Source organism: Hyla sarda, chromosome 12 (assembly GCF_029499605.1).
Source record: "Hyla sarda isolate aHylSar1 chromosome 12, aHylSar1.hap1, whole genome shotgun sequence".
In the NCBI taxonomy this organism is placed as follows: domain Eukaryota; kingdom Metazoa; phylum Chordata; class Amphibia; order Anura; family Hylidae; genus Hyla; species Hyla sarda.
In genome coordinates this window covers 3,215,489-3,241,933 of record NC_079200.1, presented here as the reverse complement: position 1 = coordinate 3,241,933, position 26,445 = coordinate 3,215,489, and the positions used below count along the sequence as shown (strand labels likewise).

General features: G+C 44.0%; 1 protein-coding gene across 4 annotated transcripts in view; it reads left to right on the top strand.

Moving 5' to 3' along the window:
- TOX2 (TOX high mobility group box family member 2) overlaps positions 1-26,445 on the top strand; it is a 208,302-nt gene that overhangs the window by 159,046 nt on the left and 22,811 nt on the right. The gene's annotated exons all lie outside the window — the stretch shown is intronic.

The window sequence follows — 26,445 nt, the reverse complement described above, 5'->3', positions numbered from 1 at the left end:
CTCATAGTGCTGGCCGAGAAGTGCTTACTCAGCAGTCATGATTCTGCTGGAAGGAAGACAAACATGATTGATTGAAGAGCAATGACATCGATCCATGTGGTCAACCAATAAATCTAAAATCGTCTCTTAGAGAATCCATTGGTTAAAGAAAAAAGTCATACTCACCTGCCCCGATCCCCCACAGCTGCTGTTTCAGCGTTCCCAGTCCCCAACACTCACCGCTGCTGCTTGATTCTGCCCACTCTGCCAGTCACTGACTAAGGCGAGATACCATCGCGTGATTGGGCCTTTTCTGTTGGTTCAATGCAGCACAGGAAGCAGAAGGGACAAGTGGGACCTGGGAGACAGCGGATCGGGAGCTGCAGGGATCAGGGCAGGTGAGTATGACTTTATTTTATCTTTTTGTTTCACCCTGAGTCATTTGTAAAATTCACGCTGGGGTTGGGCTACTCCTTTATCTATGAAATCATCTGATATTCCATTTTACTCAAGGACCTTCTTTAGTCCTCAGATCCTGTGGATACGGGATAATCTTGGGATAACCCATTTAAAGATGGGGTGATTGGGTGCATGAGTGTTGCTTATCTGGAGGGTGCACTATGGGAAGAATATGAACCATGGGGGGCAGTGTGATGTGCAATGTTCTGCTGGAGACCTTGTGTCCGGGCATCATGTGGATGTTACTGAGACACCTATCTGACCTTGTACAGACCAAGACCCCCCCTGTATGGCGGTAGACCCCTGTAATAGCATTGATCAGAAATGGTGTGAGGAGCACGAAAAAGATCATTTCGTTGTTTTCGGTATGAAGAATGGGCAGATACCAGGAGTCAGGGGACTGGACGATGGGGCAGATAAATAAAATATCTAGTTCTTAGAATAGAAAGTCTCCAAACGCACCATATTTATAATGTGGCTGTTTACAAATTTGGCGTACCTGTAGAATGTCTACTCTATAACGTCTTCACTATTAGTTGGCTAACTTTGCACTAAAATTTTGATGCACTTTTGGCAAACATTTGGGAGGGGGATTTATCATAGTTGTCTATTTCCCGCATCAATATAGATCAAACTACAGAGCGTTAGTCCGGTCTATTGTGCGCCTAATTTATCAAAAGTCACCCGGCTCTTGATAAATTCTGTGCACGGAATTCGGAATCTACGGTTTAGACTGTATTTATACTTGCTTCAGCATGGTTCGACATTTCAGCTTATTTTCGCCCGATGCAAATTTTTGCCGAAAACTCTCAATTGATAAATTCGGCACCAATGCATTTTCCATATAAAATAGACTAGAATGCATCATGAACTAAAAATCCTCTAAAGAAAAAGTCGCACGTATTTAGACTGTGACTTCCTGTGCGACAATTTTACATGGGAAAAACCAGTCTAAATCCTTTGATAAATCCCCCCATAGATGCAGTTAGGCCATACCTTATTATTTAATAAGCCACACCCCCTTCTGGGTCAAGGTTCAAAAACAGTGTCTACAAATACAAAATGTGGTGTCCGTCATGTAAGCCAGTTTCCTGGTGCAAATTTCCCCCGATTTTTGGTGCATGCTGTTTTATTTATCATCCCCAATATGTTTTTATGGGTTTGAATATTTTTTACTTTTTCAGCACTTTGACATCATCATGACCGGGTCTAATCCCATTATTCAGCCGAAAGATTCATGTTTGTGATTTAAGAATTCTATATGTGTTTGTCTCCACAAATCTTTTGTATACTGTAAAATATTGGTCATACAAGAAGGGGCCCCCAGCCCCAAATATAATCATCCAGGAAAGGCATATTCTATTACTTTTAGATCAGCAGTGGTTGCTCCCGCGTACAAACGGAGGAGAGGACTGAGGGGTCAGAAGGAGGGCTTAGGGGTCTGAGGGGGACAGAGGGGCCAGGAGGAAGACTTAGGGGTCTGAGGGGGACAGAGGGGCCAGGAGGAAGACTTAGGGGTCTGAGGGGGACAGAGGGGCCAGGAGGAAGACTTAGGGGTCTGAGGGAGACAGAGGGGCCAGGAGGAAGACTTAGGGGTCTGAGGGGGACAGAGGGTCCAGGAGGAAGACTTAGGGGTCTGAGGGGGACAGAGGGGCCAGGAAGAAGAATTAGGGGTCTGAGGGGGACAAAGGGGCCAGGAGGAAGACTTAGGGGTCTGAGGGGGACAGAGGGGCCAGGAGGAAGACTTAGGGGTCTGAGGGGGGACAGAGGGGCCAGGAGGAAGACTTAGGGGTCTGAGGGGGACAGAGGGGCCAGGAGGAAGACTTAGGAGTCTGGATGGGACAAAGGGGTCTAAAGAAGGACTTAGGAGTCTAAAGGGGGGGGGGGCAGAGGATCAGGGGAAGGACTTGGGGTCTGATGGGGACAGACGGGCCAGGAGGAAGACTTAGGGGTCTGGAGGGGACAAAGGTGTCTGAAGAAGGACTTAGGGGTCTGAGGGGAGAACGGGATCTGGAGGAGGACTTAGGGGTCTGGGGAAACAAAGGAGTCTGGAGAAGGGAACAGAGGGGTCAGAAAGAGGAGGACAGAGGGGTCTGAAGGAGAAGTAGACAGAAGGGTCTGGAAGATGAGGACAGAGGGGTCTTTGGGGGTAGAGTAGTCTGAAGGAGGACAAAGGGGTCTTAGGAAAAGAGCAGTGTGGGGGGGGGACAGAGGGGTCTGGAAGAGGAGGATACTGGGGTCTGTTGTTGACGATCCCCTTTCTCTATATTGACAATGTATAGGGGAAAAAAAAGTTTAAAACCCACCCTGTGACTTACCCCCCCCCCACACACAATATACCGCCCCCATGATTAGCCACACCCCTCATTATGGCCGTGCTGGGATACAACGGCTCAGCTCCCATGTTAAGGTTCCATTCACTTTAATGGCTACAAAACAATCTGACAGAGAAGCCCAGTAGCCGGAATGCCTCATAAGCCCTCCTGATTGGCTGGGACAGTCCTCCTCTTATTATACTGTAGACCTGTCCTCACCCCTGACCCCCCGGCCACGTTGTACATCAGACTCCAGTCCCGGTCCTGGCAATCATCCTGCGTCTCCTGAATGAAGAACAAGTCCCTGTTTGTCTGGCGGTCCCGCTGTTCCCCTGATATTCCTGCTCCTAATAAGCCGATCAGAGCGAGCGAAGGCGCTTCTGTTATTTTAGCGGATAAATTAGTTTGACTCTTAACTCAATAATTAAAACTGTTATGGCTTCCAGCCCGCGGAGATAATGTCCCATTATTATGGTCATTTGTTTCAATTAAATACTCGCTGGTTTAACAATAGCAGCTGGGCACCTGTGTGTGAGCCGACATTACTCCGCACGCACAGACAGCTCGCCTACACGCAAGAAATCTCTATTACACCGCGAGCTGCGCAGGGAGATTTCCTTACAGAAGCCGCTGGTGGCAGGAAACATTAATGCCGCCATTTAATTAGATTGTAAATTGGAGATAATCGATCTTATAAAGGGTTCGTATCTGCCGTGTCCATGTTTTAAGGATCAAGCGATATTGAAAAATAACAATGTCATTCTTAATATCCAGGAAAAATGGAAATCCTTAGCCATAAAATTGGCGTGAAACGTGTCGCCCAGACGGTGGGTAAAACCGTATCCAGAAATCTCGAACATCCAATCAAAGTGACACGAGGGTTGAGACTATAGAAAAGCATCTTGTTGACTGGTAGAGTAGAAGGAGAAGTTGTAATGCGAGGGATCGCCTGTATTTGGCTCACAAATCCCCCTGTTCTACTGCTCACTCATTCTGACATCCACTGCTCAGGAAGGGTGTGTCCGAGGCAAGCACTGAGCCCGCCCTCACTCACCATGTAGTCACTTCCTCCCTGAGTCTGCTGTGCTGGGTCTCTTCATCCAATCACTACAGGCTGCTCTGTAACCCCCTCCTCTCTGTTTTCATGCTGCAGTCTGATAGGACAGGAGTGAGCACAGAGAAGTGCTAGCTCCGCCCTCACTTTGTCCCTGCCTGTGCTTCAGCTGGGACAAAGATAATGCTGCAGCCGGACAGGATTATGTTCTGGATGGTATGGGGACCCCTAGTGGTCTTTTTTATAAGCCATGATTTTTATAAAAACGAGATACATTTTTTTTTAATGAAGTATATTAGAAAGGTTTATGTTTTACAAAGATTTACAACATATAAAACATTTTTGCTTCTGACAGGGACCATTTAAGGGTGCGTTCACAATATGTAATTACTGCAGAATTTACGCAGGCAGAATTACATGTGGTGAACTTTAAAATCAGTGTGAATGGGTCTTCACAGTTGACTTAACACCTCTAAAAAAGCCTAAATACATAAAATGGATCATAGTTACATATTTAGTACACCCTATATCAAGCAGCTCTTGAAGAAACACAGATCACTGATTTTTTTCTCCCTGCACTGTGGCTGTTTACTCAGGTTATGAATACAACATAGTTACAGAGTAAGTATGGTTGATAAAAAGACACGTCAATCGAATTCAACACATGTAGGTGAAAGGGAAGTGTTATGACAGAGCCGTTGTATCTATTTTTTAAACTGATCCCCTCCTCTTCATCCACCCTCTTTAGCATCTGTTTTTTTCTAAATAAAATTCACCGTTGACTTTAACACCTCTAATAAAAATAAATAAATAAATAAAAAAGCGGATCATAGTTACATAGTTAGTCCATCATATTTCAAGCAGCTCTTGGGGAAACACAGATCACTTATTTGTTTCTCCTTGCACTGTGGATGTTTACTCAATACATGAATACAATGTCCAATGTTCATCCAAGGAGGTGAAGGGAAGTGTTTTGAAAGATCTGTTGTATCGGTTTGTATACATTTTTAAACTGATCACCTACAGGTGGATGAAGGGGAGGAGATCAGTTTAAAAATGGTTACAAACCGATACAACAAATCTGTCAAAATCAAACTGGCAGTTGATCCTTAAAGGGGTACACCGGGGGAAAAAATAAATTTCACATCAACTTGTGCCAAGAAGTTCAACAGATTTGTAAATTACTTCTTTATAAAAATCTTAACCCTTCCAGTACTTATCAGATGCTGTATGCTCCACAGGAAGTTGTGTAGTTCTTTCCAGTCTGACCACAGTGCTCTCTGCTGCCACCTCTGTCCATGTCAGGAACTGCCAAGAGCAGGAGAGGTTTGCTATGGGGATTTCCTCCTGCTCTGGACAGTTCCTGGCATGGACAGAGGTGTCAGCAGAGAGCACTGTGGTCAGACTGGTAAGAATTACACAACTTCCTGTGGAGCATACAGAAGCTGCTAAGTACTGGAAGGGTTAAGATTTTTATGTAGAAGTTTAACTTCCTAGCACGAGTTGATGTGAAATTTTTTTTTTTATTATAATAATAGATTTTGGGTGCTGGAGTTTTATGGCACCGAAATTAAGTGGAAAGTTTGTTATGTAACATCCAGAGGCAACAGACAAGTAGACAGATGAGGAATCGGATGTTGTGTTTTACAAAGGATAAGAGCAGGGTTTTTGTAGGTACCTGGCAGTGTAACATCTCATACACCATGGTGGTGGCGGTGTAACATATTATACATCATGGTGGTGGCGGTGTAACATATCATACACCATGGTGGTGGCGGTGTAACATATTATACACCATGGTGGTGGCGGTTGTAACATATTATACACTATGGTGGTGGCGGTGTAACATATTATACACCATGGTGGTGGCGGTGTAACATATTATACACCATGGTGGGTGGCGGTGTAACATATCATACACCATGGTGGTGGCGGTGTAATATATCATGCACCATGGTGGTGGCGGTGTAACACCTCATACATCATGGTGGTGGCGGTGTAACATATCATACATCATGGTGGTGGCGGTGTAACATATCATACACCATGGTGGTGGCGGTGTAACATATCAAACACCATCGTGGTGGCGGTGTAACATATCATACACCATGGTGGTGGCGGAATAACATATCATACACCATGGTGGTGGCGGTGTAACATATCATGCACCATGGTGGTGGCGGTGTAACATATCATACATCATGGTGGTGGCGGTGTAACATATTATACATCATGGTGGTGGCGGTGTAACATATTATACATCATGGTGGTGGCGGTGTAATATATCATGCACCATGGTGGTGGCGGTGTAACACCTCATACATCATGGTGGTGGCGGTGTAACATATCATACATCATGGTGGTGGCGGTGTAACATATCATACACCATGGTGGTGGCGGTGTAACATATCAAACACCATCGTGGTGGCGGTGTAACATATCATACACCATGGTGGTGGCGGAATAACATATCATACACCATGGTGGTGGCGGTGTAACATATCATGCACCATGGTGGTGGCGGTGTAACATATCATACATCATGGTGGTGGCGGTGTAACATATTATACATCATGGTGGTGGCGGTGTAACATATTATACACCATGGTGGTGGCGGTGTAACATATCATACATCATGGTGGTGGCGGTGTAACATATTATACATCATGGTGGTGGCGGTGTAACATATTATACATCGTGGTGGTGGAGGTGTAACATATTATACATCATGGTGGTGGCGGTGTAACATATTATACATCATGGTGGTGGAGGTGTAACATATTATACACCATGGTGGTGGCGGTGTAACATATTATACATCGTGGTGGTGGCGGAATAACATATCATACACCATGGTGGTGGCGGTGTAACATATTATACATCATGGTGGTGGCGGTGTAACATATTATACACCATGGTGGTGGCGGTGTAACATATCATACACCATGGTGGTGGCGGAATAACATATCATACACCATGGTGGTGGCGGTGTAACATATCATGCACCATGGTGGTGGTGTAACATATTATACATCATGGTGGTGGAGGTGTAACATATTATACACTATGGTGGTGGCGGTGTAACATATCATACACCATGGTGGTGGCGGTGTAACATATCATACATCATGGTGGTGGCGGTGTAACATATCATACACCATGGTGGTGGCGGTGTAACATATTATACACCATGGTGGTGGAGGTGTAACATATTATACATCATGGTGGTGGCGGTGTAACATATTATACACCATGGTGGTGGAGGTGTAACATATTATACATCATGGTGGTGGCGGTGTAACATATTATACATCATGGTGGTGGCGGTGTAACATATTATACATCATGGTGGTGGCGGTGTAACATATCATACATCATGGTGGTGGCGGTGTAACATATCATACATCATGGTGGTGGCGGTGTAACATATTATACATCATGGTGGTGGCGGTGTAACATATCATACATCATGGTGGTGGCGGTGTAACATATCATACATCATGGTGGTGGCGGTGTAACATATTATACATCATGGTGGTGGCGGTGTAACATATCATACACCATGGTGGTGGCGGTGTAACATATCATACACCATGGTAGTGGCGGAATAACATATCATACACCATGGTGGTGGCGGTGTAACATATTATACACCATGGTGGTGGCAGTGTAACATCTCATACACCATGGTGGTGGCGGTGTAACATATTATACACCATGGTGGTGGCGGTGTAACATATTATACACCATGGTGGTGGCGGTGTAACATATCATACACTATGTTGGTGGCGGTGTAACATATCATACACCATGGTGGTGGCGGTGTAACATATTATACACCATGGTGGTGGCAGTGTAACATATCATACACCATGGTGGTGGCGGTGTAACATATCATACACCATGGTGGTGGCGGTGTAACATATCATACATCATGGTGGTGGCGGTGTAACATATCATACACCATGGTGGTGGCGGTGTAACATATCATACATTATGGTGGTGGCGGTGTAACATATTATACACCATGGTGGTGGCGGTGTAACATATTATACACCATGGTGGTGGCGGTGTAACATATTATACACCATGGTGGTGGCGGTGTAACATATTATACACCATGGCAGTGGCGGTGTAACATATCATACACCATGGTGGTGGCGGTTTAACATATTATACACCATGGTGGTGGCGGTGTAACATATCATACACCATGGTGGTGGCGGTGTAACATATCATGCACCATGGTGGTGGCGGTGTAACATATTATACACCATGGTGGTGGCGGTGTAACATATCATACATCATGGTGGTGGCGGTGTAACATATTATACACCATGGTGGTGGCGGTGTAACATATCATACATCATGGTGGTGGCGGTGTAACATATTATACATCATGGTGGTGGCGGTGTAACATATTATACATCATGGTGGTGGCGGTGTAACATATTATACATCATGGTGGTGGCGGTGTAATATATTATACATCATGGTGGTGGCGGTGTAACATATTATACATCATGGTGGTGGCGGTGTAACATATTATACACCATGGTGGTGGCGGTGTAACATATCATACACCATGGTGGTGGCGGAGTAACATATCATACACCATGGTGGTGGCGGTGTAACATATTATACATCATGGTGGTGGCGGTGTAACATATTATACATCATGGTGGTGGCGGTGTAACATATCATACATCATGGTGGTGGCGGTGTAACATATCATACACCATGGTGGTGGCGGTGTAACATATCATACATCATGGTGGTGGCGGTGTAACATATTATACATCATGGTGGTGGCGGTGTAACATATCATACATCATGGTGGTGGCGGTGTAACATATTATACACCATGGTGGTGGCAGTGTAACATATCATACATCATGGTGGTGGCGGTGTAACATATTATACATCATGGTGGTGGCGGTGTAACATATCATACACCATGGTGGTGGCGGAATAACATATCATACACCATGGTGGTGGCGGTGTAACATATCATACACCATGGTGGTGGCGGTGTAACATATTATACACCATGGTGGTGGCGGTGTAACATATTATACACCATGGTGGTGGCGGTGTAACATATCATACACTATGTTGGTGGCGGTGTAACATATTATACACCATGGTGGTGGCGGTGTAACATATTATACACCATGGTGGTGGCGGTGTAACATCTCATACACCATGGTGGTGGCGGTGTAACATATCATACACCATGGTGGTGGCGGTGTAACATATCATACATCATGGTGGTGGCGGTGTAACATATCATACATCATGGTGGTGGCGGTGTAACATATCATACATCATGGTGGTGGCGGTGTAACATATCATACATCATGGTGGTGGCGGTGTAACATATTATACACCATGGTGGTGGCGGTGTAACATATTATACATCATGGTGGTGGCGGTGTAACATATTATACACCATGGTGGTGGCGGTGTAACATATTATACACCATGGTGGTGGCGGTGTAACATATCATACACCATGGTGGTGGCGGTGTAACATATCATACACCATGGTGGTGGCGGTGTAACATATCATACACCATGGTGGTGGCGGAGTAACATATCATACATCATGTTGGTGGCGGTGTAATATATCATACACCATGGTGGTGGCGGTGTAACATATCATACACCATGGTGGTGGCGGTGTAACATATCATACATCATGGTGGTGGCGGTGTAACATATCATACACCATGGTGGTGGCGGTGTAACATATCATACACCATGGTGGTGGCGGTGTAACATATCATACACCATGGTGGTGGCGGTGTAACATATCATACACCATGGTGGTGGCGGTGTAACATATCATACATCATGGTGGTGGCGGTGTAACATATCATACACCATGGTGGTGGCGGTGTAACATATCATACACCATGGTGGTGGCGGTGTAACATATCATACATCATGGTGGTGGCGGTGTAACATATTATACACCATGGTGGTGGCGGTGTAACATATCATACATCATGGTGGTGGCGGTGTAACATATCATACACCATGGTGGTGGCGGTGTAACATATTATACACTATGGTGGTGGCGGTGTAACATATCATACACCATGGTGGTGGCGGTGTAACATATTATGCACTATGGTGGTGGCGGTGTAACATATTATGCACTATGGTGGTGGCGGTGTAACATATTATGCACCATGGTGGTGGCGGTGTAACATATCATACACCATGGTGGTGGCGGTGTAACATATCATACACCATGGTGGTGGCGGTGTAACATATCATACATCATGGTGGTGGCGATGTAACATATTATTCACCATGGTGGTGGCGGTGTAACATATCATACATCATGGTGGTGGCGGTGTAACATATCATACACTATGGTGGTGGCGGTGTAACATATCATACACCATGGTGGTGGCGGTGTAACATATTATACATCATGGTGGTGGCGGTGTAACATATTATACACCATGGTGGTGGCGGTGTAACATATTATACATCATGGTGGCGGTGTAACATATTAAACACCATGGTGGTGGCGGTGTAACATATCATACATCATGGTGGTGGCGGTGTAACATATTATACATCATGGTGGTGGTGGTGTAACATATCATACATCATGGTGGTGGCGGTGTAACATATTATACATCATGGTGGTGGCGGTGTAACATATCATACATCATGGTGGTGGCGGTGTAACATATCATACATCATGGTGGTGGCGGTGTAACATATCATACATCATGGTGGTGGCGGTGTAACATATACACTATGGTGGTGGCGGTGTAACATATCATACACTATGGTGGTGGCGGTGTAACATATTATACATCGTGTTGGTGGCGGTGTAACATCATACACCATGGTGGTGGCGGTGTAACATATCATACACCATGGTGGTGGCGGTGTAACATATCATACATCATGGTGGTGGCGGTGTAACATATTATACATCATGGTGGTGGCGGTGTAACATATTATACACTATGGTGGTGGCGGTGTAACATATCATACATCATGGTGGTGGCGGTGTAACATATTATACATCATGGTGGTGGCGGTGTAACATATTATACATCATGGTGGTGGCGGTGTAACATATTATACATCATGGTGGTGGCAGTGTAATATATCATACACTATGGTGGTGGCGGTGTAACATATTATACACCATGGTGGTGGCGGTGTAACATATCATACATCATGGTGGTGGCGGTGTAACATATTATACATCATGGTGGTGGCGGTGTAATATATCATACATCATGGTGGTGGCGGTGTAACATATTATACATCATGGTGGTGGCGGTGTAACATATTATATATCATGGTGGTGGCGGTGTAACATATCATACACTATGGTGGTGGCGGTGTAACATATTATATATCATGGTGGTGGCGGTGTAATATATCATACATCATGGTGGTGGCGGTGTAACATATTATACATCATGATGGTGGCGGTGTAACATATTATTCATCATGGTGGTGGCGGTGTAACATATTATACACTATGGTGGTGGCGGTGTAACATATTACACACCATGGTGGTGGCCGTGTAACATATTATACACCATGGTGGCGGTGTAACATATTATACATCATGGTGGTGGCGGTGTAACATATCATACATCATGGTGGTGGCGGTGTAACATATTATACATCATGGTGGTGGCGGTGTAACATATTATACATCATGGTGTTGGCGGTGTAACATATCACACATCATGGTGGTGGCGGTGTAACATATCATACATCATGGTGGTGGCGGTGTAACATATTATACATCATGGTGGTGGCGGTGTAACATATTATACATCATGGTGGCGGTGTAACATATTATACATCATGGTGGTGGCGGTGTAACATATCATACATCATGGTGGTGGCGGTGTAATATATTATACATCATGGAGGCGGTGTAACATATCATACATCATGGTGGTGGCGGTGTAACATATTATACATCATGGTGGTGGCGGTGTAACATATTATACACTATGGTGGTGGCGGTGTAACATATCATACACCATGGTGGTGGCGGTGTAACATATCATACATCATGGTGGCGGCGGTGTAACATATTATACATCATGGTGGCGGCTGTGTAACATATTATACACTATGGTGGTGGCGGTGTAACATATCATACATCATGGTGGCGGCGGTGTAACATATCATACACCATGGTGGTGGCGGTGTAACATATTATACATCATGGTGATGGCGGAGTAACATATCATACATCATGGTGGCGGCGGTGTAACATATTATACACCATGGTGGTGGCGGTGTAACATATTATACATCATGGTGGTGGCGGTGTAACATATTATACATCATGGTGGTGGCGGTGTAACATATTATACACCATGGTGGTGGCGGTGTAACATATCATACACCATGGTGGTGGCGGTGTAACATATTATACATCATGGTGGTGGCGGTGTAACATATTATACATCGTGGTGGCGGTGTAACATATCATACACTATGGTGGTGGCGGTGTAACATATCATACATCATGGTGGCGGTGTAACATATACATCATGGTGGCGGGGTAACATATTATACATCATGGTGGCGGTGTAACATATCATACATCATGGTGGCGGTGTAACATATCATACATCATGGTGGTGGCGGTGTAACATATTATACATCATGGTGGTGGCGGTGTTACATATCATACATCATGGTGGTGGCGGTGTAACATATCATACATCATGGTGGTGGCGGTGTAACATATTATACACTATGGTGGTGGCGGTGTAACATATTATACACTATGGTGGTGGCGGTGTAACATATTATACATCATGGTGGTGGCGGTGTAACATATCATACATCATGGTGGTGGCGGTGTAACATATTATACATCATGGTGGTGGCGGTGTAACATATTATACATCATGGTGGCGGTGTAACATATTATACACCATGGTGGTGGCGGTGTAACATATTATACACCATGGTGGTGGCGGTGTAACATATTATACATCATGGTGGTGGCGGTGTAACATATTATACATCATGGTGGTGGCGGTGTAACATATCATACATCATGGTGGTGGCGGTGTAACATATTATACATCATGGTGGCGGTGTAACATATTATACATCATGGTGGCGGTGTAACATATTATACACCATGGTGGTGGCGGTGTAACATATTATACACCATGGTGGTGGCGGTGTAACATATCATACATCATGGTGGTGGCGGTGTAACATATTATACATCATGGTGGTGTAACATATCATACATCATGGTGGTGGCGGTGTAATATATCATGCATCATGGTGGTGGCGGTGTAACTTATTATACATCATGGTGGTGGCAGTGTAACATATCATACATCATGGTGGTGGCGGTGTAATATATCATGCATCATGGTGGTGGCGGTGTAACTTATTATACATCATGGTGGTGGCGGTGTAACATATTATACATCATGGTGGTGGCGGTGTAACATATTATACATCATGGTGGTGGTGGTGTAACATATCATACATCATGGTGGTGGCGGTGTAACATATTATACATCATGGTGGTGGCGGTGTAACATATTATACATCATGGTGGTGGCAGTGTAACATATCATACATCATGGTGGCGGTGTAACATATTATACATCATGGTGGTGGCGGTGTAACATACTATACATCATGCTGGTGGCGGTGTAACATATTATACATCATGGTGGTGGCGGTGTAACATATTATACATCATGGTGGTGGCGGTGTAACATATTATACATCATGGTGGTGGCGGTGTAACATATTATACATCATGGTGGTGGCGGTGTAACATATTATACACCATGGTGGTGGCGGTGTAACATATTATACACTATGGTGGTGGCGGTGTAACATATCATACACCATGGTGGTGGCGGTGTAACATATTATACATCATGGTGGTGGCGGTGTAACATATTATACATCATGGTGGCGGCGGTGTAACATATTATACATCATGGTGGTGGCGGTGTAACATATTATACATCATGGTGGTGGCGGTGTAACATATTATACACCATGGTGGTGGCGGTGTAACATATTATACACCATGGTGGTGGCGGTGTAACATATTATACACTATGGTGGTGGCGGTGTAACATATTATACATCATGGTGGTGGCGGTGTAACATATCATACATCATGGTGGTGGCGGTGTAACATATTATACATCATGGTGGCGGTGTAACATATTATACATCATGGTGGTGGCGGTGTAACATATTATACATCATGGTGGTGGCGGTGTAACATATTATACATCATGGTGGTGGCGGTGTAACATATTATACATCATGGTGGTGGCGGTGTAACATATCATACATCATGGTGGCGGTGTAACATATTATACATCATGGTGGTGGCGGTGTAACATACTATACATCATGGTGGTGGCGGTGTAACATATTATACATCATGGTGGTGGCGGTGTAACATATTATACATCATGGTGGTGGCGGTGTAACATATTATACATCATGGTGGTGGCGGTGTAACATATTATACATCATGGTGGTGGCGGTGTAACATATTATACACCATGGTGGTGGCGGTGTAACATATTATACACTATGGTGGTGGCGGTTTAACATATCATACACCATGGTGGTAGCGGTGTAACATATTATACATCATGGTGGTGGCGGTGTAACATATTATACATCATGGTGGCGGCGGTGTAACATATTATACATCATGGTGGCGGTGTAACATATTATACACCATGGTGGTGGCGGTGTAACATATTATACATCATGGTGGTGGCGGTGTAACATATTATACACCATGGTGGTGGCGGTGTAACATATTATACACCATGGTGGTGGCGGTGTAACATATTATACACTATGGTTGTGGCGGTGTAACATATTATACATCATGGCAGTGGCGGTGTAACATATCATACATCATGGTGGTGGCGGTGTAACATATTATACATCATGGTGGTGGCGGTGTAACATATCATACATCATGGTGGCGGTGTAACATATCATACATCATGGTGGCGGTGTAACATATTATACATCATGGTGGCGGTGTAACATATTATACATCATGGTGGCGGTGTAACATATCATACACTATGGTGGCGGTGTAACATATTATACACTATGGTGGTGGCGGTGTAACATATTATACACTAAGGTGGTGGCGGTGTAACATATTATACATCATGGTGGCGGTGTAACATATTATACATCATGGTGGCGGTGTAACATATCATACATCATGGTGGCGGTGTAACATATTATACATCATGGTGGTGGCGGTGTAACATATCACACATCATGGTGGTGGCCGTGTAACATATTATACATCATGGTGGCGGTGTAACATATTATACATCATGGTGGCGGTGTAACATATTATACATCATGGTGGTGGCGGTGTAACATATTATACATCATGGTGGTGGCGGTGTAACATATCACACATCATGGTGGTGGCCGTGTAACATATTATACATCATGGTGGCGGTGTAACATATTATACATCATGGTGGCGGTGTAACATATTATACACTATGGTGGTGGCGGTGTAACATATTATACACTATGGTGGTGGCGGTGTAACATATTATACATCATGGTGGTGGCGGTGTAACATATTATACACTATGGTGGTGGCGGTGTAACATATTATACATCATGGTGGCGGCGGTGTAACATATTATACATCATGGTGGCAGTGTAACATATTATACATCATGGTGGTGGCGGTGTAACATATCATACACTTTGGTGGCGGTGTAATATATCATACATCATGGTGGTGGCGGTGTAACATATCATACACCATGGTGGTGGCGGTGTAACATATTATACATCATGGTGGTGGCGGTGTAATATATTATACACCATGGTGGTGGCGGTGTAACATATCATACACTATGGTGGTGGCGGTGTAACATATTATACATCATGGTGGTGGCGGTGTAACATATCATACACCATGGTGGTGGCGGTGTAATATATTATACACCATGGTGGTGGCGGTGTAACATATCATACACTATGGTGGTGGCGGTGTAACATATTATACACCATGGTGGTGGCGGTGTAACATATCATACACCATGGTGCTGGCGGTGTAACATATTATACATCATGGTGGTGGCGGTGTAACATATCATACACCATGGTGGTGGCGGTGTAACATATTATACATCATGGTGGTGGCGGTGTAATATATTATACACCATGGTGGTGGCGGTGTAACATATCATACACTATGGTGGTGGCGGTGTAACATATTATACATCATGGTGGTGGCGGTGTAACATATCATACACCATGGTGGTGGCGGTGTAACATATTATACATCATGGTGGTGGCGGTGTAACATATCATACATCATGGTGGTGGCGGTGTAACATATTATACATCATGGTGGCGGTGTAACATATTATACATCATGGTGGTGGCGGTGTAACATATTATACATCATGGTGGTGGCGGTGTAACATATTATACATCATGGTGGTGGCGGTGTAACATATTATACATCATGGTGGTGGCGGTGTAACATATCATACATCATGGTGGCGGTGTAACATATTATACATCATGGTGGTGGCGGTGTAACATACTATACATCATGGTGGTGGCGGTGTAACATATTATACATCATGGTGGTGGCGGTGTAACATATTATACATCATGGTGGTGGCGGTGTAACATATTATACATCATGGTGGTGGCGGTGTAACATATTATACATCATGGTGGTGGCGGTGTAACATATTATACACCATGGTGGTGGCGGTGTAACATATTATACACTATGGTGGTGGCGGTTTAACATATCATACACCATGGTGGTAGCGGTGTAACATATTATACATCATGGTGGTGGCGGTGTAACATATTATACATCATGGTGGCGGCGGTGTAACATATTATACATCATGGTGGCGGTGTAACATATTATACACCATGGTGGTGGCGGTGTAACATATTATACATCATGGTGGTGGCGGTGTAACATATTATACACCATGGTGGTGGCGGTGTAACATATTATACACCATGGTGGTGGCGGTGTAACATATTATACACTATGGTTGTGGCGGTGTAACATATTATACATCATGGCAGTGGCGGTGTAACATATCATACATCATGGTGGTGGCGGTGTAACATATTATACATCATGGTGGTGGCGGTGTAACATATCATACATCATGGTGGCGGTGTAACATATCATACATCATGGTGGCGGTGTAACATATTATACATCATGGTGGCGGTGTAACATATTATACATCATGGTGGCGGTGTAACATATCATACACTATGGTGGCGGTGTAACATATTATACACTATGGTGGTGGCGGTGTAACATATTATACACTAAGGTGGTGGCGGTGTAACATATTATACATCATGGTGGCGGTGTAACATATTATACATCATGGTGGCGGTGTAACATATCATACATCATGGTGGCGGTGTAACATATTATACATCATGGTGGTGGCGGTGTAACATATCACACATCATGGTGGTGGCCGTGTAACATATTATACATCATGGTGGCGGTGTAACATATTATACATCATGGTGGCGGTGTAACATATTATACATCATGGTGGTGGCGGTGTAACATATTATACATCATGGTGGTGGCGGTGTAACATATCACACATCATGGTGGTGGCCGTGTAACATATTATACATCATGGTGGCGGTGTAACATATTATACATCATGGTGGCGGTGTAACATATTATACACTATGGTGGTGGCGGTGTAACATATTATACACTATGGTGGTGGCGGTGTAACATATTATACATCATGGTGGTGGCGGTGTAACATATTATACACTATGGTGGTGGCGGTGTAACATATTATACATCATGGTGGCGGCGGTGTAACATATTATACATCATGGTGGCAGTGTAACATATTATACATCATGGTGGTGGCGGTGTAACATATCATACACTTTGGTGGCGGTGTAATATATCATACATCATGGTGGTGGCGGTGTAACATATCATACACCATGGTGGTGGCGGTGTAACATATTATACATCATGGTGGTGGCGGTGTAATATATTATACACCATGGTGGTGGCGGTGTAACATATCATACACTATGGTGGTGGCGGTGTAACATATTATACATCATGGTGGTGGCGGTGTAACATATCATACACCATGGTGGTGGCGGTGTAATATATTATACACCATGGTGGTGGCGGTGTAACATATCATACACTATGGTGGTGGCGGTGTAACATATTATACACCATGGTGGTGGCGGTGTAACATATCATACACCATGGTGCTGGCGGTGTAACATATTATACATCATGGTGGTGGCGGTGTAACATATCATACACCATGGTGGTGGCGGTGTAACATATTATACATCATGGTGGTGGCGGTGTAATATATTATACACCATGGTGGTGGCGGTGTAACATATCATACACTATGGTGGTGGCGGTGTAACATATTATACATCATGGTGGTGGCTGTGTAACATATCATACACCATGGTGCTGGCAGTGTAACATATTATACATCATGGTGGCGGTGTAACATATCATACACCATGGTGCTGGCGGTGTAACATATTATACATCATGGTGGTGGCGGTGTAACATATCATACACCATGGTGGTGGCGGTGTAATATATTATACACCATGGTGGTGGCGGTGTAACATATCATACACTATGGTGGTGGCGGTGTAACATATTATACATCATGGTGGTGGCTGTGTAACATATCATACACCATGGTGCTGGCAGTGTAACATATTATACATCATGGTGGCGGTGTAATATATCATACATCATGGTGGTGGCGGTGTAATATATTATACACCATGGTGGTGGCGGTGTAACATATTATACACTATGGTGGTGGCGGTGTAACATATTATACATCATGGTGGCGGTGTAACATATTATACACCATGGTGGTGGCGGTGTAATATATCATACATCATGGTGGCGGTGTAACATATTATACATCATGGTGGTGGCGGTGTAACATATTATACATCATGGTGGTGGCGGTGTAACATATTATACATCATGGTGGTGGCGGTGTAACATATCATACACCATGGTGGTGGCGGTGTAACATATTATACATCATGGTGGTGGCGGTGTAACATATTATACATCATGGTGGTGGCAGTGTAACATATTATACACCATGGTGGTGGCGGTGTAACATATTATGCACTATGGTGGTGGCGGTGTAATATATCATACATCATGGTGGCGGTGTAACATATTATACACTATGGTGGTGGCGGTGTAATATATCATACATCATGGTGGCGGTGTAACATATTATACACTATGGTGGTGGCGGTGTAACATATTATACATCATGGTGGCGGTGTAACATATTATACACCATGGTGGCGGTGTAACATATTATACATCATGGTGGTGGCGGTGTAACATATCATACACCATGGTGGTGGCGGTGTAACATATCATACACTATGGTGGTGGCGGTGTAACATATTATACATCATGGTGGTGGCGGTGTAACATATTATACATCATGGTGGTGGCGGTGTAACATATTATACATCATGGTGGTGGCGGTGTAACATATTATACATCATGGTGGTGGCGGTGTAACATATTATACACCATGGTGGTGGCGGTGTAACATATTATACACTATGGTGGTGGCGGTTTAACATATCATACACCATGGTGGTAGCGGTGTAACATATTATACATCATGGTGGTGGCGGTGTAACATATTATACATCATGGTGGCGGCGGTGTAACATATTATACATCATGGTGGCGGTGTAACATATTATACACCATGGTGGTGGCGGTGTAACATATTATACATCATGGTGGTGGCGGTGTAACATATTATACACCATGGTGGTGGCGGTGTAACATATTATACACCATGGTGGTGGCGGTGTAACATATTATACACTATGGTTGTGGCGGTGTAACATATTATACATCATGGCAGTGGCGGTGTAACATATCATACATCATGGTGGTGGCGGTGTAACATATTATACATCATGGTGGTGGCGGTGTAACATATCATACATCATGGTGGCGGTGTAACATATCATACATCATGGTGGCGGTGTAACATATTATACATCATGGTGGCGGTGTAACATATTATACATCATGGTGGCGGTGTAACATATCATACACTATGGTGGCGGTGTAACATATTATACACTATGGTGGTGGCGGTGTAACATATTATACACTAAGGTGGTGGCGGTGTAACATATTATACATCATGGTGGCGGTGTAACATATTATACATCATGGTGGCGGTGTAACATATCATACATCATGGTGGCGGTGTAACATATTATACATCATGGTGGTGGCGGTGTAACATATCACACATCATGGTGGTGGCCGTGTAACATATTATACATCATGGTGGCGGTGTAACATATTATACATCATGGTGGCGGTGTAACATATTATACATCATGGTGGTGGCGGTGTAACATATTATACATCATGGTGGTGGCGGTGTAACATATCACACATCATGGTGGTGGCCGTGTAACATATTATACATCATGGTGGCGGTGTAACATATTATACATCATGGTGGCGGTGTAACATATTATACACTATGGTGGTGGCGGTGTAACATATTATACACTATGGTGGTGGCGGTGTAACATATTATACATCATGGTGGTGGCGGTGTAACATATTATACACTATGGTGGTGGCGGTGTAACATATTATACATCATGGTGGCGGCGGTGTAACATATTATACATCATGGTGGCAGTGTAACATATTATACATCATGGTGGTGGCGGTGTAACATATCATACACTTTGGTGGCGGTGTAATATATCATACATCATGGTGGTGGCGGTGTAACATATCATACACCATGGTGGTGGCGGTGTAACATATTATACATCATGGTGGTGGCGGTGTAATATATTATACACCATGGTGGTGGCGGTGTAACATATCATACACTATGGTGGTGGCGGTGTAACATATTATACATCATGGTGGTGGCGGTGTAACATATCATACACCATGGTGGTGGCGGTGTAATATATTATACACCATGGTGGTGGCGGTGTAACATATCATACACTATGGTGGTGGCGGTGTAACATATTATACACCATGGTGGTGGCGGTGTAACATATCATACACCATGGTGCTGGCGGTGTAACATATTATACATCATGGTGGTGGCGGTGTAACATATCATACACCATGGTGGTGGCGGTGTAACATATTATACATCATGGTGGTGGCGGTGTAATATATTATACACCATGGTGGTGGCGGTGTAACATATCATACACTATGGTGGTGGCGGTGTAACATATTATACATCATGGTGGTGGCGGTGTAACATATCATACACCATGGTGGTGGCGGTGTAACATATTATACATCATGGTGGTGGCGGTGTAACATATCATACATCATGGTGGTGGCGGTGTAACATATTATACATCATGGTGGCGGTGTAACATATTATACATCATGGTGGTGGCGGTGTAACATATTATACATCATGGTGGTGGCGGTGTAACATATTATACATCATGGTGGTGGCGGTGTAACATATTATACATCATGGTGGTGGCGGTGTAACATATCATACATCATGGTGGCGGTGTAACATATTATACATCATGGTGGTGGCGGTGTAACATACTATACATCATGGTGGTGGCGGTGTAACATATTATACATCATGGTGGTGGCGGTGTAACATATTATACATCATGGTGGTGGCGGTGTAACATATTATACATCATGGTGGTGGCGGTGTAACATATTATACATCATGGTGGTGGCGGTGTAACATATTATACACCATGGTGGTGGCGGTGTAACATATTATACACTATGGTGGTGGCGGTTTAACATATCATACACCATGGTGGTAGCGGTGTAACATATTATACATCATGGTGGTGGCGGTGTAACATATTATACATCATGGTGGCGGCGGTGTAACATATTATACATCATGGTGGCGGTGTAACATATTATACACCATGGTGGTGGCGGTGTAACATATTATACATCATGGTGGTGGCGGTGTAACATATTATACACCATGGTGGTGGCGGTGTAACATATTATACACCATGGTGGTGGCGGTGTAACATATTATACACTATGGTTGTGGCGGTGTAACATATTATACATCATGGCAGTGGCGGTGTAACATATCATACATCATGGTGGTGGCGGTGTAACATATTATACATCATGGTGGTGGCGGTGTAACATATCATACATCATGGTGGCGGTGTAACATATCATACATCATGGTGGCGGTGTAACATATTATACATCATGGTGGCGGTGTAACATATTATACATCATGGTGGCGGTGTAACATATCATACACTATGGTGGCGGTGTAACATATTATACACTATGGTGGTGGCGGTGTAACATATTATACACTAAGGTGGTGGCGGTGTAACATATTATACATCATGGTGGCGGTGTAACATATTATACATCATGGTGGCGGTGTAACATATCATACATCATGGTGGCGGTGTAACATATTATACATCATGGTGGTGGCGGTGTAACATATCACACATCATGGTGGTGGCCGTGTAACATATTATACATCATGGTGGCGGTGTAACATATTATACATCATGGTGGCGGTGTAACATATTATACATCATGGTGGTGGCGGTGTAACATATTATACATCATGGTGGTGGCGGTGTAACATATCACACATCATGGTGGTGGCCGTGTAACATATTATACATCATGGTGGCGGTGTAACATATTATACATCATGGTGGCGGTGTAACATATTATACACTATGGTGGTGGCGGTGTAACATATTATACACTATGGTGGTGGCGGTGTAACATATTATACATCATGGTGGTGGCGGTGTAACATATTATACACTATGGTGGTGGCGGTGTAACATATTATACATCATGGTGGCGGCGGTGTAACATATTATACATCATGGTGGCAGTGTAACATATTATACATCATGGTGGTGGCGGTGTAACATATCATACACTTTGGTGGCGGTGTAATATATCATACATCATGGTGGTGGCGGTGTAACATATCATACACCATGGTGGTGGCGGTGTAACATATTATACATCATGGTGGTGGCGGTGTAATATATTATACACCATGGTGGTGGCGGTGTAACATATCATACACTATGGTGGTGGCGGTGTAACATATTATACATCATGGTGGTGGCGGTGTAACATATCATACACCATGGTGGTGGCGGTGTAATATATTATACACCATGGTGGTGGCGGTGTAACATATCATACACTATGGTGGTGGCGGTGTAACATATTATACACCATGGTGGTGGCGGTGTAACATATCATACACCATGGTGCTGGCGGTGTAACATATTATACATCATGGTGGTGGCGGTGTAACATATCATACACCATGGTGGTGGCGGTGTAACATATTATACATCATGGTGGTGGCGGTGTAATATATTATACACCATGGTGGTGGCGGTGTAACATATCATACACTATGGTGGTGGCGGTGTAACATATTATACATCATGGTGGTGGCTGTGTAACATATCATACACCATGGTGCTGGCAGTGTAACATATTATACATCATGGTGGCGGTGTAACATATCATACACCATGGTGCTGGCGGTGTAACATATTATACATCATGGTGGTGGCGGTGTAACATATCATACACCATGGTGGTGGCGGTGTAATATATTATACACCATGGTGGTGGCGGTGTAACATATCATACACTATGGTGGTGGCGGTGTAACATATTATACATCATGGTGGTGGCTGTGTAACATATCATACACCATGGTGCTGGCAGTGTAACATATTATACATCATGGTGGCGGTGTAATATATCATACATCATGGTGGTGGCGGTGTAATATATTATACACCATGGTGGTGGCGGTGTAACATATTATACACTATGGTGGTGGCGGTGTAACATATTATACATCATGGTGGCGGTGTAACATATTATACACCATGGTGGTGGCGGTGTAATATATCATACATCATGGTGGCGGTGTAACATATTATACATCATGGTGGTGGCGGTGTAACATATTATACATCATGGTGGTGGCGGTGTAACATATTATACATCATGGTGGTGGCGGTGTAACATATCATACACCATGGTGGTGGCGGTGTAACATATTATACATCATGGTGGTGGCGGTGTAACATATTATACATCATGGTGGTGGCAGTGTAACATATTATACACCATGGTGGTGGCGGTGTAACATATTATGCACTATGGTGGTGGCGGTGTAATATATCATACATCATGGTGGCGGTGTAACATATTATACACTATGGTGGTGGCGGTGTAATATATCATACATCATGGTGGCGGTGTAACATATTATACACTATGGTGGTGGCGGTGTAACATATTATACATCATGGTGGCGGTGTAACATATTATACACCATGGTGGCGGTGTAACATATTATACATCATGGTGGTGGCGGTGTAACATATCATACACCATGGTGGTGGCGGTGTAACATATCATACACTATGGTGGCGGTGTAACATATCATACATCATGGTGGCGGTGTAACATATCATACACTATGGTGGCGGTGTAACATATTATACATCATGGTGGTGGCGGTGTAACATATCATACACCATGGTGGTGGCGGTGTAACATATTATGCACTATGGTGGTGGCGGTGTAACATATTATACATCATGGTGGCGGCGGTGTAACATATTATACATCATGGTGGCAGTGTAACATATTATACATCATGGTGGTGGCGGTGTAACATATCATACACTTTGGTGGCGGTGTAATATATCATACATCATGGTGGTGGCGGTGTAACATATCATACACCATGGTGGTGGCGGTGTAACATATTATACATCATGGTGGTGGCGGTGTAATATATTATACACCATGGTGGTGGCGGTGTAACATATCATACACTATGGTGGTGGCGGTGTAACATATTATACATCATGGTGGTGGCGGTGTAACATATCATACACCATGGTGGTGGCGGTGTAATATATTATACACCATGGTGGTGGCGGTGTAACATATCATACACTATGGTGGTGGCGGTGTAACATATTATACACCATGGTGGTGGCGGTGTAACATATCATACACCATGGTGCTGGCGGTGTAACATATTATACATCATGGTGGTGGCGGTGTAACATATCATACACCATGGTGGTGGCGGTGTAACATATTATACATCATGGTGGTGGCGGTGTAATATATTATACACCATGGTGGTGGCGGTGTAACATATCATACACTATGGTGGTGGCGGTGTAACATATTATACATCATGGTGGTGGCGGTGTAACATATCATACACCATGGTGGTGGCGGTGTAACATATCATACACTATGGTGGCGGTGTAACATATTATGCACTATGGTGGCGGTGTAATATATTATGCTGTCACTGGTTCCCGGTAATGACACTAATCAGCTGATGGGGAATGAGTCTTCACTTCACATCGTTCTGTCGCTGAATCAGACGCTAAAGACTCATTAACTGATAATTAGAGATAAGAAGCCACAAAGCAAGTGAACGGGAGAGGGATCATGTCAGTGAATGGAGAGAGGGATCATGTCAGTGAATGGAGAGAGGGATCATGTCAGTGAATGGAGAGAGATGGATCATGTCAGTGAATGGAGAGAGGGATCATGTCAGTGAATGGAGAGAGGGATCATGTCAGTGAATGGAGAGAGGGATCATGTCAGTGAATGGAGAGAGGGATCATGTCAGTGAATGGAGAGAGGGATCATGTCAGTGAACGGGAGAGATGGATCATGTCAGTGAATGGAGAGAGGGATCATGTCAGTGAATGGAGAGAGAGGGATCATGTCAGTGAATGGAGAGAGAGAGGGATCATGTCAGTGAATGGAGAGAGAGAGGGATCATGTCAGTGAATGGAGAGAGATGGATCATGTCAGTGAATGGAGAGAGATGGATCATGTCAGTGAATGGAGAGAGAGATCATGTCAGTGAACGGGAGAGAGGGATCATGTCAGTGAACGGGAGAGAGGGATCATGTCAGTGAATGGAGAGAGAGAGGGATCATGTCAGTGAATGGAGAGAGAGGGATCATGTCAGTGAATGGAGAGAGAGAGGGATCATGTCAGTGAATGGAGAGAGGGATCATGTCAGTGAATGGAGAGAGGGATCATGTCAGTGAATGGAGAGAGAGAGGGATCATGTCAGTGAATGGAGAGATGGATCATGTCAGTGAATGGAGAGAGGGATCATGTCAGTGAATGGAGAGAGGGATCATGTCAGTGAATGGAGAGAGATGGATCATGTCAGTGAATGGAGAGAGGGATCATGTCAGTGAACGGGGAGAGATGGATCATGTCAGTGAATGGAGAGAGAGAGGGATCATGTCAGTGAATGGAGAGAGAGGGATCATGTCAGTGAATGGAGAGAGAGATGGATCATGTCAGTGAATGGAGAGAGAGATGGATCATGTCAGTGAATGGAGAGAGATGGATCATGTCAGTGAATGGAGAGAGGGATCATGTCAGTGAATGGAGAGAGATGGATCATGTCAGTGAAT